The following is a 10030-nucleotide window of genomic DNA, read 5'->3' on the forward strand; positions in this document are numbered from 1 at the left end:
GCTTTTGCACGTTTCTTATTCAGGTCAAGTCACAACTTTCCCACACTAGCCGATTTTGAATTTCTCAATTTCAGTTTTTTCACTCCGCCCTATTATATATATAATGGGATTATTACAGCTGAATGCACATCTATGTGAAAACTATACCTGGTAATAGGCAGGGGAATTATTATAGTGTGGAGGAACAACTATTGAAGTATAAAATGGAGGTTTTAACTTTTATACTGTAAATGGTTGGCTCACACTGTTATATGACGTACTGAACACTTTAATATGAATAATATTTTTTCTCTGTGAATTCATTTTATTGAAATTGATAATTCAAACAAAATGAGTGATCTATATTTTTAAGAAATATCCAAAATGAATGTGTATTTGCAAACTATTTCCTGAAAGATTAAAACCAAATAATATGGGATATAAAATCATAGGATCAGCTGCAATGGCATAAGATAACAGTGCAGGATGAAATGCACAGCCTTATATTAGTGTTTTTTTTTCTTTATCATGAATGTGCACTTGCTATGTAGAGCATTTACATAGAATGAAGACACTTTCCATTAACTCTTTTGAGATACATTAAATAAGTGTTTTGGCTTTCAGAGGATATAATGTAATTGCTATACTACCAGTTAAGTAGTATTTCGGAAAAGAAATGCAGAAAATATACAGTAGGTGTAGACTATAGGATTAATAGCTATGAAAATAATTTAGTTATTATCACATAATGAATCCTATGTTACTGGCTAGGATAAAAGGACCTTAGTGGCTCTTTGCTGGAAGCCCAACCTTTGACCCGCACTGTCTATCCACTGTGCTATCCACTGTGCCACCACTGCACATTATATTAACCATTCCACTGCCACCACTGATATGGGATTCTGCATCACATGCATGAGGCATGCGAAGCAGAATACCAAATAAATGGTTTACAGAGCTAATCAGACAGCCCCACCAGAATTGAATGTACCACAGCTAAAAGGATACCTCTCTATGGCCCTTATTCTGGTTCACTCACAAAGGCAAATTCCTTCTCAAATAGATAAAACCATGTGCACTGCAGGTGGGGCAGATATAACATGTGCAGAGAGAGTTAGATTTGGGTGAGTTATTTTGTTTCTGTGCAGGGAAAATAATGAGTGCTTTATTTTTACGCTGCAATATAGATCTTACTTTGAAGTAAAACCCCACCCAAATCTAATTCTCTCTGCACATGATACATTTGCCCCATCTGCAGTACACATGTTTTTTTCAATTTGAGAAGGAATTTGCCTTTGCAAGTTAACCAGAATAAACCACCTTTATGCTGATGATACCCTAATCTATCTCTCCTCCCCCGACCTATCCCCATCACTCCTGTCTACGGTCTCTGAATGCCTCACAGCCATCTCAGCCTGGATGACCCAACGCTTCCTGGAACTAAACATGGCTAAAACTGAACTAATCTTCCATCCCCCGAATATCCCCTCTTCTCCCACTATCTCTATCAGCATTGGTGAAACTGAGATCACCTGCACCGACCAAACGCGCTGCCTCAGTGTTATCATTGACTCATCCCTCTCTTTTACCCCCCACATTCGTGCTCTCTCACAGTCTTGCCGCTTTCACCTCCGCAACATCTCGCGCATCAGACCATTCCTCTCCACTGACGCGACCATAATTCTCATTCACTCTATTGTTATCTCCCGCCTTGACTACTGCAACATCCTTATCTCTGGGCTACCTCTCGCCCACCTCGCCCCTCTCCAATCCATTCTTAATGCTGCTGCTAGGCTCATCTTCCTCTCCCGCCGCTCTACCTCCACCCTCTGTCTATCTCTTCACTGGCTCCCCATTCCTTTCCGAGTTCTCTTTAAACTCCTCACCACCACCTACAAGGCTCTCTCCTCCTCCACCACTCCTTACCTCTCTTCACTGATCTCTATCCACACTCCCTCCCATCCTCTTCGCTCCACCACCGACCGCCGAATGACCTCTCACCTAATCACCTTCTCCAACTCCCGTGTCCAAGACTTCTCTTGCGCTGCCGACTGCACTGGAACAACCTCCCACCACCCATCAGGCTTTCTGATTCCCTTACCTCATTCAAGCGCTCCCTCAAAACCCACTTCTTCCGACTAGCCTATCCCTCCTCCTCCTAACCTCTTTTGCTCCTCCTATCCTGCCTACCCCTCTGTCCATTCACCTCCTTCCTACTTATCCTATTGATTTTCATTCGTCCACCCATCTCCTTTTAGTCTGTTAACTCTTATGAGTAGGGCCCTCCTTCCTCACGTACTCACCCTACCTCTTTACCTCACCAGTGCTCCTGCCCTGTTCTTCCCTTTCTCTACTTCATCTTCAGTCTCCTCGACAATTTCGACACCTACTTCAGCTATACCCCTATTTATGCTGTATTTTATCAACACACCCTGTACATTACCTTGTAATTTGTTTTTTCTTGTTTGCTATATACGGCGCTGCGGACACTTTGTGGCACCTTATAAATAAACGTACTACTGCTACTCCTACTACTACCCCTATGTTTCCAAATTGATGATGATAACAGATGCATGGGTAACAAGTAAATGGCCCCCCTTGAGATTACTTATGATTAATGCCCCTTGCTATACTGTATACTAAGCACTGGCGGAAAACGTTGATAGACTGGTGATCACTGCACCAAGGAGAAGAACAACATTCAGCATAAAACTAGTACTGTATTTTATGTATGTGAAAAGAAGATTAGTGAATAGTCAGCAAAGGTGATATCATCCACTATAGTTCACCTATTTAGCATTTTCAGAACGTAGGTGAAACATGACATGCAAAGATAACTGAAGCCGATAACAATGGGGAGATACAGACAAACACACAATGATTGGATACTTACTGCAGCAATACTTGACAACCTAAGGGTCATGTACCACGGGTGAGTTGATATAATACAGCCACCCACACAACTATCTCACTGTTAAAATTACAATGTGCAACCTGGCAAGCTGTTGATACTAACAATGCAAGACCATTAACTATGTCATACCTAGTGTGCAAAAACTAAAACAATTACTCAGGTCTAGTGCACTAACTGAAGACTGTCTTGCAACTGCCACCATAATAAAACAATTCCCCAGCAATAAACAAAGCAAGTTACAATATTAAAAATGGTACTTAGCTATTATGGGAAATTAGGTGGGAATATAGGGGATTTGGTGGGAAATGGGGAACTGTGCAAAAACTGGTCAAATTCTCACACAAACAATGGCTTCCCTGGATCTCTATGGCCTAATGTCCAACTGAAAGTCAGCCCATTGTCCTTTATGTCCAAATTTAAAGAAGGTACCTTGAGCTTAATGCCTGAAATAAATTTTAGACTTGCAAGCCCAATACCCAAAAGTTATAGCAGTCACAAGGGCCTAATGACTGACACCACTTCTGTCTAGAGTGAACTTAAAGGAAAGCCTTGGTAGCCCAAGGGAAAAAAGGGGGCAACAAGAAGTTTTATACAGCTCGTTTGCTTTGCTGCTGTACCTTTCTGTAGGAACCACTGGTTTGTCAACCTGACTGTCACAATCTTTTCTTCTTCCTTTAACAACTTCTCCACAAATCCACTCTTTAGGAGTCTTGGTTTATCTCCCTTAGGTCTTGTCTAGTATGGCAGGCTCTGGAGACAGTACGTGCAGGTCTCAGTAAATATATTCGAAATCTTGGTGGCTGCTGTAGATATTTGCATGCTATCTCCACTTCAGCAATGGACCTGCTTTAGGCATAGGTATAGTGGGGTGGTTTAAGGTGTATTCTAGATCCGTATTACTAATAAACATTAAAAAAAATAACTTGTTCACACTTCTTGTTCCAAAGACACAAAATTGAGCCATATCTGCTTCCACATATAAAACAACCCAAATCTTCTGCAAATTCGAATATACAGAGTAATATCATGTGCATAATAGAATATACAGACTCATATTTGCTGACTATTTTTATCTGCAGAGCCATATCTGGTGCTTATGAAGACACGTCTTCTGTGGCTTGCATTACGTAAAATTAACAATAGTTATACATCTTGTATTAAAAGTTCTTATGGCCCTTGATTTCCCCCACTGCCTGTAAATTATTCCTATTTGCTATGTTCAAAACTGCTAAGTATGTTGGCTGTTATGCTGTTACATGTCGCACTGTTTTCCCTGGCAGTCAGTGGTAGGATGAAAGCTTTCAAGCAATCATATAACAATTAATCTGCCAATCACTAAGGTCAAACTCCAAGTTCTAGTTTGAAGTTTCTGTGCATGGCTCTCAGTTAAAAGATGTTACAATAGACTTTAAAGCATATGAAAGCAAACATTCCCAGGACAGTTTGTTTAAGCCTAATTAGCTAAGTTTTATAGTATTTTTTGAGCTTTTTTAAAAATGTCTAACAGTGATCATTACTGTTTTTGAGTCTGAAGTTTAAATTCACTGTTTGCATGGAAAACCTTACATATGTAGTTATTAAGGGTGACATTTCATAGGATGAGAGATTCAGAAAGTGAGAGATTTGGTAAGAAATCTCCAGGTTTTTTTTAAGCGGCAATCATTTACACTACTAAACCAGTTTGATTTTGAAGTGTAAATGATTGCCGCTTTAAAAAAACTGGAGATTTCTTACACTTTCCGAATCTCTCTTCCTATTAAATTTCACCCTAAATCTCAAACTACAACCTCACCTGGCTTCATATCAGCTCACAATTTTTTGTCTAAAGTTTGAAAATTTTCAAACTCTAGAACCAATACAACAGAACTTATAAACAATGAATTGTTCATGTGTAGGTACTGTGCGTTGTTCTGTTTAATAACTTGTTTTATTTGGTTGCAAGAAGGTGTGTGATACAACTCATACTTTATTTTAGATTTTTAGGAGATTGTGCAGCACACACAGATTGGTGGAAGTACTAGGGTTAAACTAAAGTGTCATCTTAGAGAAAAGCAGTCACATAGTACTGAGAGGCCTGGAAACCTTTAGTGTCCACAAAGTTCAATTCAGCAAGGGTGCGTGACATTTCAGATCATTCAAATTATGTTCAGATACTTCTCTTTGTGTTGGTAATGTGACTTGACATTTGACAGGGGATAGACTGAACCAAATATTTCACATATTTGCACATCAGATCAGAGTCTTAAATAAAACTCACAACTGCAGAAATTGTTTTTGAACCGCACTTAAATATTGATAGAGTGCATTGTGAGACAACTTGTAAACTACATCTTAATATTTAGGGGGTTATTTATCAAACCTTGGAGAAAGTACCCGCCTCTGTAATTTTACAGCCTGTGAAAATGAGAGTTAAGAGTTGATTCATTGTTTTTCTTTTTACTCTACACTTTGGGTGAGATTTAATGTGATGAGAGATTCAGAAAGTTAGAGATTTGGTGACAAATCTCCAGTTTTTTTAAAGCGGCAATCATTTACACTTCCAAATCAAACTGGTTTAGCAGTGTAAATGATTGCTGCTTTAAACAAACTGGAGATTTCTTACCAAATCTCTCACTTTCTGAATCTCTCATCCTATTAAATCTCACCCATTGTGTCTCTTCATACTTTGATAAATACCCCCTTAGAGAGTAGTGAAGTCACATAATTTTGAAATTCTGCCCCATTCGCAGGACATCAGATGATTCACATCAACATAGTTATACCCCCTTCTGTACAATGGCAGAATTTTACAATGTTGGTACTCTTTGTATTATATAATAGGGGGCGTGACTATGATACATTATAGCCTTTCTTCCTGGATCAGTCAGGAAGCTACTAAGAATCAGTTGGCTCTCCTGGCCCCCTGGAAGAGTGGGCAATCCTCCTGGATAGTTGACTCCTCCCCCACTGCCGCACCTTCAGAAGAAGATGATGATGATGCGAGGAAACTGCCTTACATGATGCAAACACTCTGACATTTGACTTGCACCTCCTATACTGAACCATGTCCCAGAACCACCCCCCATTGTGTTGACCTAGCTATTCCCTCCTGGAGTTGGACTTCTGAAGTCAGTATACATGTTATGCATCCATAAGTATACCAATTCAAATTATAGTGAATGCTGGGGGGGGGGGGGATGGAGTCCTGGACAGGCAGATAACACACAGCTCTATATTATCATGTTTTTTGCATCCTTTTATTATTTTTCAATGAAGAATAGCCGTATGCTTAAAATATTGTAATTCAGGGATTACTATTTTTCAACCAAAATGATTAAATGAATAATTTTTATATTTATGGGATTTGATAAAACAGGTTCACGGTGAGTTTTACAAAGGGCTCTCGTAATGTGAAACCAATCTGTAAACTGACGCTGTGATTTCTTGAACACACAGTAGCCAAATGCCAAAAGAAAAATCTATTCAGGCATTTTTTCCCTCTCTCCATACAAAACTCTGTCTGTCAGAAGCATAAACACTTGCAATCATGCACTTCCAAGGATGCATGTGCTATCAAAAAGGGAGGTGTTAATTGCTGTGCTAATTACAACATGATTGTTTTGCACTTGTTTTGCACTTGCAGGTGATTAAATTTTTAACGAAGCATATTACTTGGCACTGTTAGCATAGTTAACACATTTTTTTTTTTTATGCCTTGGGAGAAGTCCCGCACCGCAGACCCTTTGCTGGCTGTAATGTGCTGTTGTGTTTGGAACAAGCCTCTGTTTAGTCTGTCAGTAGCAGTGCCCCAGCTTCCTGCTTGGGAAAAAGCAGCAGCATATTATAATCATACTCAGCATGAGCGCACCGGCCAGATGCGTACGCTGAAATCACCAAGGTATTAGCTAAAAATTAGCCAGTGCTGGTGATGCCAGTCTCCCAGACTTCATTTAAAAACTACAAGATCTCAAGCCAGTCAGACAGCAGTGTCTGATGACATGAAAGCAAAGTAGAGAAATGACAGCAAGTTTCATGTGATTTATATCTGCTTTACAGTGTCTACTCCCAAGTGGACGAAAGCATGGGAAAATTGCATCTGTTACATGGGCAGATTTGTATCTCTGTGCTCCCACTGAGCAGCAAGCTGCACACATGGAGCACATGAAGTACAGATGCATGCACACCCACCATATAAATACACGAACATCAATGAATCAAAACACTTCAGGGATTTGTGATGCCATCTCATTCTCCATTGCTGTACTCTAACCCATCAGAGACGTTGGGTGGTGGCACCTTCATTGGCAGGCGCTAATATGCCCTCCAGCTTTTTGTCTCCAGCCGTGACTGCTGGAATAAAATCGAAGCTCAAAATTCAATGAGATAATATTAGTTACCATGCTGACAGCACTTGGCAGATTCAGTCTACTGTAACCACCTACTGATTGTGACTCGTACCTATTAAATATAAAATCTTCCTAAATTAGTCTGCAGAGTAAAACAAAATGAAGACTAATGCGCCATAAAATTTCACATTTCTGTCCTTTGAAATTTTATTGATGCAATTTAAAGATGAAGATATTTATTTTCAAGCAATTGAATTTTAAATATGTTATAATTAAAAGTGCAATCTTTATTTTTGCTTTTTTTCTCTCCAGTAGCTATAATGTGCCTTGTTGACAGAATGTAATCAAATGTGTTTTAGGCCTTATCATAGCAGGTTAGTAATTGGAGAAATGCTCCAGTAGCCATTTGTGTCGCAGTTTTGCAGCTTGATTTTTTTCACAGCAGCTGTCAGCTTTTGATTTCTATATGAATTGCTACGGCACACTATAAGGTCAGCCACCTTTTACTCTCCCACACACCACAGCATGTGTTCTCCGCTGTAGCACTGAAACCATGAGGCCAGGCAGCGTAATCAGAGCATGCTATTGATGATTTCCGAAAAAAGAAAAAAATTGGCTAGAAGATTGTACTCCATTTCGGAGTTAAAATCAATAAATATCACACAAGAAAATATTAACCCTTTGAGTTACAAATACATTTGTCAAAATTGGTGTGAAAATTGGCAAGCAAACATTTTAAGTCATCATGATGACCTGTAAGGTTTAGATTATATAGGAAATATAATATTTCTTTACACAACATTTTTTATTTGAATCTATATAACAAATGTGAGCGAAGCTGACATTTTAGCGGATATTTTGCCTATCTCTCACAAAGATGTTGGCACTGAAAGGTTTAAGAAATAGCTAAGTATTGCTTTCTCTAATTCCCCTTTCACATAGAAAATGAAACTCCCTGGTGAAGCAGTTACACCCAGGAATTTCATGAAATACATGGGTCCTTTTTCTGTGTGAAAGGGTCAATCCAGATCTTAAACTCCGGGTTGGAGACTCGTAGTTTAAGATCCGGGTTGACCCTTTCACACAGGCGAAAAACCCTGTTTAATATAGCAAATTACCGGGTCAAAATTCTAGACCTTGAGATTTGATCTTCTGTGGGAAGGGGATCTGACAGCGAGTGTCCGAATAACCCGGCACTTCAAATGCCGGGTTATGGCCGGGTTATTCGGCCGCAGGTGTCTGAAAGTGGTATTACATATATTTATTTGAAAACATTGCATATAGGGCCAGATGGTATCCGGACTGATCAGAGACTGACTCATGATAGACAGTCATATGGTCGACCACTAATGGTCGACAGTCAAAAGGTTGACAGGGTCAAAAGGTAGACAGTCAAAAGGTCGACGGGGTTTAAAGGTTGACACACAATAGGTCGACATGGTCTAATGATTGACATGGAAAACGTCGACATGAAAAAGGTAGTCATGCACTTTTTTACAACATTTTTAGGCGACATGTGCCGGCAGGCGGTATTTCATGCCCTATCATTCACTAGGGCATGGAAGGAGAATAAAATAGTATGCTGAGCGCAGCGAGACACCGAGCTCGAAGCATGGCGAGCACAGCGAGCCATGCGAGGGGACGCGGTGTACGCTTATGTCGACATAGACACCCTAAAAACATTAAAAACTCATGTTGACCGTTTCCACGTTGACCTTTTGACAATGTTGACCTTTTTCATGTCGACCTTGTGACTGTCTACCATTAGTGGTCGACCATATGACTGTCTTTCATCAGTCAGGTATGTTTTATACCATAACTGGGCCAGATTCTGGCCCAGTTATGGTAAAAGCAAATTCTCTCTCTCTAATGGACGTAACACGTACAGGGAGAGTTAGATTTGGGTGGGGTTTGTACTTCAAACTGATATCTATATTGCAGCGTAAAAATAAAGCAGACAGTATTTACTCTGCACAGAAACAATGGTTGACAGTAAAATGGTTGACATGAGTTTTTCAAATATTTTGTCCCGAATGTCGATATAGTCAACACGGACACCGACAAAGTGTACCGCTGTGCTTGGCACACGATTCTATTATCCCTCCATGCCCTAGAGGATGATAGAGCATGAAAAAACTTACTGTCGGCATATGCCAGTTAAAAAAAAGTGAAAAACTCATGTTGCTCTTTTGACTATCGACCTTGCCATTGTCGACCTAATGCTTGTGTTGACCTTAGCCATGTTGACATTTCAGGTATCAATTTAAGGCTTGTCGACCTTCAGTGGTTGTTTCCATGCATGTTGACCTTAATAGAGTCCACCTAATGACCGTATCCAATAAATTGTTCACAATAACTAAAGGTAAATGTTACAGAAAAATACATAGTTTTACACCAATTGCGCTGAATGATTCTGAGCAGCCCCCACGTTACAGAGATGGTTTGACTAACCCTTCTCAGATAACATATACACCAACAGATTATACTTTAAAATGTCACTGGCGCTCAGAACTGGTTACTTCAAATTAATCCAAACACTTACACTTTTGTGCTGGATTTTTTGCTATAAGTGTCCTTTAATTCCACAAATGTTCATAAAGGTCTTTGATGTGTATTTCACCACAAACGTTTGAAGTAAGTAATCTAAAATGAAAAGATACACCTTTCAATAAAGGGAAAATTATTTATTCATACATTGCACTCACATAACATAGTTAAAAATAGAGATGTGCGGCGGCCACTTTTTCGGGTTTTGGTTTTGGTTTTGGATCTGGATCTCCCTTCGTGTTTTGGATCTGGATTGGTTTTGGCA

This window comes from Crinia signifera, chromosome 5 (assembly GCF_055691185.1).
Source record: "Crinia signifera chromosome 5, ASM5569118v1, whole genome shotgun sequence".
Classification (NCBI taxonomy): domain Eukaryota; kingdom Metazoa; phylum Chordata; class Amphibia; order Anura; family Myobatrachidae; genus Crinia; species Crinia signifera.